Source organism: Bufo bufo, chromosome 2 (assembly GCF_905171765.1).
Source record: "Bufo bufo chromosome 2, aBufBuf1.1, whole genome shotgun sequence".
In the NCBI taxonomy this organism is placed as follows: domain Eukaryota; kingdom Metazoa; phylum Chordata; class Amphibia; order Anura; family Bufonidae; genus Bufo; species Bufo bufo.
The window spans coordinates 246083952-246094945 of record NC_053390.1 but is presented as its reverse complement, the minus strand read 5'-3'; the positions used below and the strand labels follow the sequence as shown (position 1 = coordinate 246094945).

At 48.8% G+C, this 10994-nt stretch overlaps 1 protein-coding gene across 1 annotated transcript in view; it reads left to right on the top strand.

Moving 5' to 3' along the window:
- The first annotated feature begins 3176 nt into the window (after nt 1-3176).
- Nucleotides 3177-10994, top strand: part of LOC120988682 (catechol O-methyltransferase-like) — a 72817-nt gene continuing 64999 nt past the window's right edge. The window contains exon 1 of the mRNA XM_040416320.1: nt 3177-3366. The gene's annotated coding sequence lies outside the window, so the exon portion shown is untranslated. The remainder of the gene's footprint in view (nt 3367-10994) is intronic.

The following is a 10994-nucleotide window of genomic DNA, read 5'->3' as shown; positions in this document are numbered from 1 at the left end:
CTGGCCACAAAGCACTGAGGGAAGAGGGGCCCAAGCTGAACTCTTGCACCAGGGCCCATGAGCCTTAAGCTACGCCCCTGCTCATTTTGAATTGTCATCCCACACATTATCATCTCATGATACTCTGATTGACTTGTACAGTTGTGTTCAAAATAATAGCAGTCAGACATCACTAACCTGATCAATCACTGTTTTTGGTAGAATAAAATGATATTTCTACATGGCAAATAATTTACTAGCAAGTGTAGTAGAGTAATAGAAATCCAACAGACCCAACAGTCATGACATGCATGCTGCTGATTCTGTGTAATTGAATCACTAATTGAAAGGGACATGTTCAAAATAATAGCAGTGTGGAATTCAATGAGTGAGGTCATTCATTCTTTGAAAAACAGGTGGCAATTATTGCCCTTATTTAAGGAAGGAAGGCAGCAAATGTTGTACATGCTGGTTACAGTGCATTTCTCTCTGAAATTCTGAGTAAAATAGGTTGTTCCAGACATTGTTCAGAAGAACAGCGTACCTTGATTAAAAAGTTGATTGGAGAGGGGGAAATATATAAAGAAGTACAGAAAATGTGCCATGCTGCGGTATTTTCTCTGGCCAAAAAACGTTCCGTTCCGGAACTGAAGGCATCCTGAACGGATTTCTCTCCATTCAGAATGCATGGGGATAATCCTGATCAGGATTCTCCCGGCATAGAGCCCCGACGACGGAACTCTATGCCGGAAGAAAAGAACGCAAGTGTGAAAGAGCCCTAACTTGCACTTGTCCCGCAGCCCGGCCACCCCCTTTCCCCTCAGTAACATATCGAACGGCACTCACCTGACAGGCTGTGAGCTACGAGACCCTGGTGTATTTAAATCTCATTTAGCACGTCTTTCAGAAAAGTTTCTCCTGGGATTTGAACTCACGACCTTCACACATCAGAGGCAAGGCATTTACCCACACAGCTATGAAAGCTGTATGGCAAGTTAGAAGTCTTGTATAGCTTTCATAGCTGTGTGGGTAAATGCCTTGCCTGTGATGTGTGAAGGTCGTGAGTTCAAATCCCAGGAGAAACTTTTCTGAAAAACATGCTAAATGAAATTTAAATACACCAGGGTCTTGTAGCTCACAGCCTGTCAGCTGCGTGCCGTTCGCTCTGTAAATTTTCTGAAAGACAGGCTTAATAAGAACACGAGCACCAAATCTTCAACACTAGAGGCTGGTGGGAACACAGGAGGAGGCTGCATGCATCGCTGACATGGAGGTAAGTATAAAAGTGTTTTTTTTTTAATACCGGACTGTTACTTTACTTTATTGGCGCCATGATACTGGCACATGGAGGGGGGAGGAGAGAGGCACTTGATACTGGCACATTAGGGGGCAGGGGGAGAGGATGGCACTATGATATTAGCACATGGGGGGGCAAGAAATGGACATGAATCATGAGGGGCAGAAATGTGAAATGATGGGGGGGGCAAGAAATGGACATGAATCAAGAGGGGCAGAAATGTGAAATGATGGGGGGGGCACTAAATGGACATGAATCATGAGGGGCAGAAATGTGAAATGATTGGGGGGGGCAAGAAATGGACATGAATCGTGAGGGGCAGAAATGTGAAATGATGGGGGGGGCACCAAAATGTAGATTCGCTTGTGTTGACAAAAATCCTTGCACCGGCCCTGGGTCCGACACCCAGGACCCACGCCTGGAGAAGGCACTGGCTCTCGCAGTTGCGCTTTCCCTAGGCCATGTGACATCACGTTCATTGGTCACATGACCTAGGCATAGATCAGCCCTATTGAAATGGATGGGGCTGAGCTGCAATACTAATCACAGCTGCTATACAATATACAGCGCGGCACTTGGTGAGCAGGGAGAAGGCCGCGGCGCTCACAGGAGTCCAGTGCCTTCTCAAAACAGCTGATTGGCGGCGGCCTCGGGTGTCAGACCCCCACGATCAGATACTGATGACCTATCCAGAGCATACTGTTATATTTTACTGATATATCATAAATCCTGATACAGGAAAACCTTGGAGTGTGAATGTTAACCTATAATTATTGTCCAGCAGTCTTAATAAGGTCAAGCAGATGACATTGAGTGCAGTGAATAGCCTTCCAGCCTGCCTTGCAGCACTTAGAGTAGTTCTGAGCAGACTGGTAAGTTTACAAACTAACTGAGCTGGATGAACTACTCAACTAATATGCTCCGAGAGCCAATCCTGCCATCAATCAGATGCAGAAGACAGAGCACAGCATCGCCATCTAGAGTAGTTTATAGGTATAGACTCCACATGACTGATTAAGGCCTCATGCACACGAACGTATTTTGTTTCCGTGTCCGTTCCGGTTTTTTTTGCGGATAGGATGCTGACCTATTCATTTCAATGGGTCCGCAAAAAATGTGGACAGCACACCGTGTGCTATCCGCATCCGTATGTCCGTTCCGTAGCCCCGCAAAAAAAATATAACATGTCCTATTCTTGTCCGTTTTAGGCATTGTTACAATGTATCCGCAAAAAAAAAAAAAACTATGGCATACAGATGGCATCCTGTTTTTTTTTTTTTGCGGACCACAAAACACATACAGTCGTTTGCATGTAGCCTATGAGAGCTGGAAAGCAGGACAGCAGCACCTAGCATATTTAGCATGGGGGTACAGAAGCTAGCAGCAAGATTTGACCTTTGACAAAAAACAGATGAGTTGCATGAGCATGGTGGCTGAGTAGTTAGCACTGGTGCCTTGCAGCACTGGAGTCCTAGCTTTGAATCCTACCATGGAGAACATCTGGAGTTTGTATGTTTTCAATGTTTGTGTAAGTTTCCTCCGGTTACCTCCCACACTCCAAAGACATACTGATAGGGAACTTAGATTGTGAGCTCCATTGGTGACAGCATGATGTTAATGTCTGTGAATCGCTGCGGAATATAGTAGCGCTATATAAGTGATTATCATATTCTCAGTCACTCATAGGCTATGTCTAGGCAGTGAAGTTTTTTAATACATTTGTATTTGCTGGCCTGTGTTTCTTTCTACTTTTCTTTTTCTAGCAGTAGGAACTAAAAAACAAGAGGTTGTGTAACAGTGAGTGAGCCTGCTGGAGCTGCTGTATCATTACTGTCTAAGCACCCCTCCCCACCCCCATACGACCCTCCCACTTGCTTTAATTTGCAAAGCCCTTCCCCAAGTTATCCCTCAGTATGGATTGTAAGCTCGTGCAGTAAAGCTTATATGGACTGTAGAATCTTCTATCACGTATACAGGTCACTACCGGCGAGGATACAGTCTGAAGGTAACGAAGCAGGACATCTACAGTACCTTGTCTCTACCTAGTCAGATTACAGTATTGTTCTTCCTGGTCAACAGCTTTGAGGCAGGTATGTATATTGTATTATTATTCACTTATACCACTGTGCTGTTCTTAGATACTTTCACCACAGTAAAGCCTCATTCACACTCAGTTATTTGGTCAGTGATTTCCATCAGTGATTGTGAGCCAAAACCAGGATTGGAGCCTCCACAGACATAAGGTATAAAGGAAAGATCTGCACATGTTCTGTGTTTGAGCCAAAAACCAGGTGCGGCTCTAATCACTGATGGAAATCACTGACTGTGAATGAGGCATAGCATGTTTTATGCAGTGATATAGTTATATGGGTCGCATTGGTTGCAGATGCTACCAGGCTTTGAATTTTAAGGGGGCCCAACACCACATCAGTGCAAAGATGCTGTGCAAGAAGCATAAAATCAGCATTGCCAAGAAAGCCTGCTCACCACTGAGGTCCTTGTACAGTGGATCCGTGCAGGACAGAAGGCCGGCTCACCACTGAGGTCCTTGAACAGTGGATCCGTGCAGGACAGAAGGCCGGCTCACCACTGAGGTCCTTGTGCAGGACAGAAGGCCGGCTCACCACTGAGGTCCTTGTACAGTGGATCCGTGCAGGACAGAAGGCCGGCTCACCACTGAGGTCCTTGTACAGTAGATCCGTGCAGGACAGAAGGCCGGCTCACCACTGAGGTCCTTGTACAGTGGATCCGTGCAGGACAGAAGGCCGGCTCACCACTGAGGTCCTTGTACAGTGGATCCGTGCAGGACAGAAGGCCGGCTTCTGGACCCTGCAGGCTGGTGAGTGCTTGACTTGACCCATCCTCTTTTTTTCACACATCAGTTCTTCGTTGCGTGAAAATCGCAGCATGTTCTATATTCTGCGTTTTTTTCTTTACGCAGCCCTGGCCCCATAGAAGTGAATGGGGCTTCAGTGAAAATGCAATGCATGTGGGTGCAATGCGTTTTTCACTGATGGTTGCTAAGAGATGTTGTTTGTAAACCTTCAGTTTTTTTATCACGCACGTGAAAGACGCATCAAAACGCATTGCACCGGCGCGGAAAAAACTGAACACCTGAACGCAATCTCAGGCAAAACTGACTGAACTTGCTTGCAAAATGGTGCGAGTTTCACTGAACGCATCCGGAGCCAATCCATCACGCTTATGTGAAAGGGGCCTAAGGCTGAGTTCACACGGGTGTTGCGGGAAAAGGTGCGGGTGCGTTGCGGGAACATGCGCAATTTTTCCGCGTGAGTGCAAAACATTGTAATGCGTTTTGCACGCACGTGAGAAAAATCGGCATGTTTAGTACCCAAACCCGAACTTCTTCACAGAAGTTCGGGCTTGGGATCGGTGTTCTGTAGATTGTATTATTTTCCCTTATAACATGGTTATAAGGGAAAATAATAGCATTCTGAATGCATAGTAAAATAGCGCTGGAGGGGTTAAAAAAAATAAAAAATAATTAAACTCACCTTAATCCACTTGCTCGCGCAGCCCGGCATCTCTTCTGTCTTCATCTTAGCTGTGTGATCCATCACATGATCCATGGTGATGGATCATGTGATGACCGGAATGACGTCACCACAGGTCCTTTTCCTGCACACAGCTAAGATGAAGACAGAAGAGATGCTGGCTGCGCGAGCAAGTGGATTAAGGTGAGTTAAATTATTATTATAATTTTTTTAACCCCTCCAGCGCTATTTTACTATGCATTCTATATTCAGAATGCTATTATTTTCCCTTATAACCATGTTATAAGGGAAAATAATAATAATCGGGTCTCCATCCCGATCGTCTCCTAGCAACCGTGCGTGAAAATCGCACCATATCCGCACTTGCTTGCGGATGCTTGCGATTTTCACGCAGCCCCATTCATTTCTATGGGGCCTGCGTTGCGTGGAAAACGCACAATATAGTGCATGCTGCGATTTTCACGTAACGCATAAGTGATGCGTGAAAATCACAGCTCATGTGCACAGCCCCATAGAAATGAATGCGTCCAGATTCAGTGCGGGTGCAATGCGTTCACCTCCCGCATTGCACCCGCACGGAATACTCGCCCGTTGAAACTCAGCCTAAGGCGTTCAGGGTGCGTTCAGTGAAACTCGCACCATTTTGCAAGCAAGCTCAGTCAGTTTTGTCTGCGATTGCGTTCAGTTTTTTCCGCACTGGTGCAATGTGTTTTGATGCGTTTTTCACGTGCGTGATAAAAAACTGAAGGTTTATAAACAACATCTCTTAGTAACCATCAGTGAAAAACGCATTGCATCCGCACTTGCTTGCGAATGCAATGCATTTTTCACTGAAGCCCCATTCACTTCCATGGGGCCAGGACTGCGTGAAAAACGCAGAATATAGAACATGCTGCGTTTTTCACGCAACGCAGAAATGATGCGTGAAATAAAATGCTCATGTACACAGCCCCATTGAAATGAATGGGATAGGATTAAGTGCGGGTGCTATGCGTTCACGCCACGCATTGCACCCTCGTAGAAAACTCGCTCGTGTAAAAGGGGCTTAAGGGTACTTTCACACTAGCGGCAGGACGGATCCGACAGGCTGTTCACCCTGTCGGATCCGTCCTGCCGCTATTTCGCCGTGCCGCTGTACTGCCGCTCCGTCCCCATTGACTATAATAGGGACGGGGGCAGAGCTCCGGCACAGCACGGCAGTGCACGGTGAGAGGCCGCCGGACTAAAAAATTGGACATGCAGTACTTTTAGTCCGACGGCAAAATAGCGGCAGGACGGATCCTACAGGGTGAACAGCCTGTCGGATCCGTCCTGCCGCTAGTGTGAAAGTAGCCTAAGTGTTTATGTACATGTAGTGGTTTTGTGCTGTGGCTGGCAAAAAGTATTAGCAGTTTCACAAAATCTGCAGCATTTTGCAAAGATTTTGTAGTAATAGTAGAAAAAAAAAAAAAAAGTGACGACCATTTGAATATACCCTGAGGCCACTTCAGACGTGGCAGATTTGTTTCAGATTTTCACCCAATCTACTACAAATTACAAATGTAAACTGAGTTTTCAAAACCCAAGGCACATGCTGCAGAAAAAAAACTGCAGGGAATTTAGGGCATGGTGCTAGTTTTCACAGCATTGCTATTAGGCTATCTGCACACGATGGGGCACATTTACTATAGTGTCTACCGTATGCCTATTTTTAGCCATAAAAAAACTTAATTAGACTTACCGGTAATTCTGTTTCCTTGAGTCCACCATGACGGCTTAGGCTACTTTCACACTTGCGTTCAGAGCGGATCTGTCTGGGGTCTGCCCAGACAGATCCGCTCATATAATGCAGACTTGGGATCCGTTCAGAACGGATCCGTCTGCATTATATTGTAGAAAAAATTCTAAGTGTGAAAGTAGCTTCAGACGGATCCGTCCAGACTTTACATTGAAAGTCAATGGGGGACGGATCCGTTAGAAAATTGAGCCATATAGTGTCAAATTCAAACGGATCCGTCCCCATTGACTTACATTGTAAGTCTGGACGGATCCGTTTGCCTCCGCACGGCCAGGCGGACACCCGAACGCTGCAAGCACCGTTCGGGTGTCCGCCTGCTGAGCGGAGCGGATCCGCGTCCTTTCATAATGCATTGGTAGCTGGACGGATGCGTTCGGGGCCGCTTGTGAGACTCTTCAAACGGAGCTCACAAGCGGAACCCCGACGCTAGTGTGAAAGTAGCCTTAACCATGAGATTGACCCCTTGACCTCTGTAGGGGCAGGAACACAGAATTTAAAAGGCCACCACCCACTCTCACCCTCAGTGTTTCCTGTCCTTTGGGGTCACCTCACGGAGAGACCACTGTCGCACATCTAGAGACTCTGGGTTTAATTCTGGGCTCTTTCACTCCCTATAAGAGAGGAGCAACCAGGTATCAGGAGACCATACACCTAAAGCATGTCAAAGTGATACACATTCTCCCCAGAGGGGAACTCACGGTTGGAGTAGCCAAGGGGGGATCTGTAGGATCCATCTGGCCTGCAGGGGCATCAGGAGCTGACATCCTATTCTGGAGAAGGAACACCACTCTGGAGGCAGCGGTGTCTTGTTTGAATCTGCCGCTTTTACAGCCTGGCGTCGCGTCTGACGTCATCAGCACACGCGCGCGCGCGCGCACGTGGGTTCCAAGCTCCACCCCCCCTGCAGGCCGAGAACAGAGTACAGCGCTGCGGCCTCGCACTGAGGTCGGCGTGCAGCATGTCCTGTATTGCGCGGTCAGCTTCACCGAAAAGGGGGAAGGAGGACCCTGCGCACGAGGAGAGATAACGGGCCCCCGATTTAGGCCTCCTGCACACGGACGTTTTTTTTTCCCAATTACTGGCCGTTTTTTGCGTTCCGTATACGGAACCATTCATTTCAATGGTTCCGCAAAAAAAACGGAATGTACTCCGTATGCATTCCGTTTCCGTATTTCCGTTTTTCCGTTCCGTTCTAACATAGAACATGTCCTATTATTTATTGCCCGCAAATCACGTTCCGTGGCTCCATTCAAGTCAATGGGTCCGCAAAAAAAAACGGAACACATACGGAAATGCATCCATATGTCTTCCGTTTCCATTCAGTTTTTTGCTGAACCATCTATTGAAAATGTTATGCCCAGCCCAATTTTATCTATGTAATTACTGTATACTGTATATGCCATACGGAAAAACGGAACAGAAACGGAACAATGGATCCGTGAGAAACGGACCGCAAAACACTGAAAAAGCCATACGGTCGTGTGCAATAGGCCTTAGGCTACTTTCACACTAGTGTTCGGGGCTCCGCTTGTGAGCTCCGTTTGAAGGCTCTCACAAGCGGCCCCGAACGCATCCGTACTGCCCCAATGCATTCTGAGTGGATGCGGATCCGCTCAGAATGCATCAGTCTGGCAGCGTTCAGCCTCCGCTCCGCTCAGCAAGCGGACACCTGAACGCTGCTTGCAGCGTTCGGGTGTCCCCCTGGCCGTGCGGAGGCAAACGGATCCGTCCAGACTTACAATGTAAGTCAATGGGGACGGATCCGTTTGAATTTGACACTATATGGCTCAATTTTCAAACGGATCCGTCCCCCATTGACTTTCAATGTAAAGTCTGGACGGATCCGTCTGAAGCTACTTTCACACTTAGAATTTTTTCTACAATATAATGCAGACGGATCCGTTCTGAACGGATCCCAAGTCTGCATTATATGCAGGGGCGTAACTAGAAGTGACTGGGCCCCACAGCAAATATTTGTAAGGGCCCCCCCAGCGCGCTTCGCACCTCCCTCCTCCTGTGTAAACCCCACTGCTTTGGCACAGTGTAGCGGTATACTGTATATTGTGTGGCACAGTGTAGAGGTATACTGTATATTGTGTGGCACAGTGTAGTGGTATACTGTATATTGTGGGGCACAGTGTATGCTATATGTGTATAACATAAACATATTTCACATGAAAACTTACAATTGCTTGGCCCTTGGGGATCTTGGACGCCACTTCAACACTTGGCCGGGGGCTCGGCGGAGCTGATGTTGTGCTTTATCCTAATGAGAAAGATTTCATAATAAGGATTTGGAGAAGGGGCAGAGGAATAGCAGAGCAGGGAGAGGCTGGTGCTGCTACTAGGGGGTCATACCATGGGGGAGTAATAAAGCCCACTATAATGCCCCCCCCAGTAGTAATAATTCTCCTTATAATGTGACAGTGCAAAAATACCCCCTTGTAATGCCCCCAGTTGAGCTAATGTCCCCATAGTGCCCCCATAATGTCCCAGTATAAAATACCCCTATATAGTGCCCCCAGTAAATGCCTCCATAGTGCTCCTCTCCCCCCTTCCTGCTAGTGCCCCCCATAATGTACCAGTATAAAATGCCCCATATATAGTGCCCCAGTAGATGCCCCTCAGTGTCCGGCCTAGTGTCCCCCATAATGCCCCCCCCATCATGTGCCAGTATCAAGTGCCTCTCTCCCCCCCCCCCCACATGTCCCAGTATCATAGTGCCAACCCCCCCCCACAAAAAAAGTGCCAGTATCAAGTGCCTCTCTCCCCCCCCCCCATGTGCCAGTATCAGGTGCCAACCCCCTCTCCCCCCCAGGTGCCAGTATCAGGTGCCAACCCCTCTCCCCCCCCATGTGCCAGTATCAGGTGCCTCTCTCCCCCCCCCCCATGTGCCAGTATCAGGTGCCAACCCCCCCTCCCCCCCAGGTGCCAGTATCAGGTGCCTCCCCCCCCCAGGTGCCAGTATCAGGTGCCAACCCTCCCTCCCCCCCAGGTGCCAGTATCAGGTGGCAACCCCTCTCCCCCCCCATGTGCCAGTATCAGGTGCCTCTCTCCCCCCCCCCCCCCAGGTGCCATTATCAGGTGCCTCCCCCCATGTGCCAGTATCAGGTGCCTCTCTCCCCCCCATGTGCCAGTATCAGGTGCCAACCCCCCCTCCCCCCCATGTGCCAGTATCAGGTGCCAACCCCCCCTCCCCCCCATGTGCCAGTATCAGGTGCCTCCCTCCCCCCCCAGGTGCCAGTATCAGGTGCCTCTCTCCCCCCCCCATGTGCCAGTATCAGGTGCCAACCCCCCCCCCTCCCAGGTGCCAGTATCAGGTGCCTCCCCCCATGTGCCTCCCCCCCCATGTGCCAGTATCAGGTGCCAACCCCTCTCCCCCCCAGGTGCCAGTATCATGTGCCTCTCTCCCCCCCCATGTGCCAGTATCAGGTGCCTCTCCCCCCCCCCCCCCAGGTGCCAGTATCAGGTGGCAACCCCTCTCCCCCCCCCCCATGTGCCAGTATCAGGTGCCTCTCCCCCGCCCCCCATGTGCCAGTATCAGGTGCCTCCCACCATGTGCAAGTAACAAGTGCCCCCGCTCCCCCCATGGCAGTAACAGTCGGGTATTAAAAAAATTATAATAAACACTTATACTTACCTCCATGTCAGCGATGCCTCTTCCTGTGTCCCGCCCTGTATGTCCATATATGGAGTCAGTGCTTGTATTTCAGAAAAGGTTTCTGCTGGGATTCAAACCCACGACCTTCTGTATCAGAGGCAAAGCATCTAACCACAAGACCATAGCAGCTGCCTTGCTGCTGACTGAAAAATTATGAGACTTCTTCTGTTATAGCTGGCTAAGTGTACATCTATACACATGACAGCTGCTCATATATAGAGATATAGCAGAGCTGAGTGTGCTGGGATAGCTGTCATATAGAGATATAGCAGTGCTGGGTGTGTTGGGGCAGCTGTCATATGTATAGATGTACACTTAGCCAGCTATAACAGTAGAAGTCTCTTTTTTTTTCAATCAGTTGTAATGCAGCCTTTATGGTTGTGAGGGTAAATGCTTTGCCTCTGATACACTCAGACATTGGAGGTTGTGGGTTTGAAATCCCAGACACATCAGAAGACTTTAGGAGAGACAGTAAGATTAGATCACATTAGCGAGGGGGCCTGGTCAGCTGCTGTGAAGGGGCCCTGAACAGTAAGACATCTATATTTAACGAACTTGAAAATAAACTGTCACACACGCTGCCGGGACGCCGGGCCCCCTTGGCAGCCCGGGCCCCGAAGCAGCTGCTTCCCCGGTAGTTATGCCACTGATTATATGAGCGGATCCGCTCTGAACGCTAGTGTGAAAGTAGCCTTACAGGGACGAGATCTACTCCCGTATGTCCTCCTCTGCCCAGCTTTAGAATAAACCCGCAGGAGGGCAGAG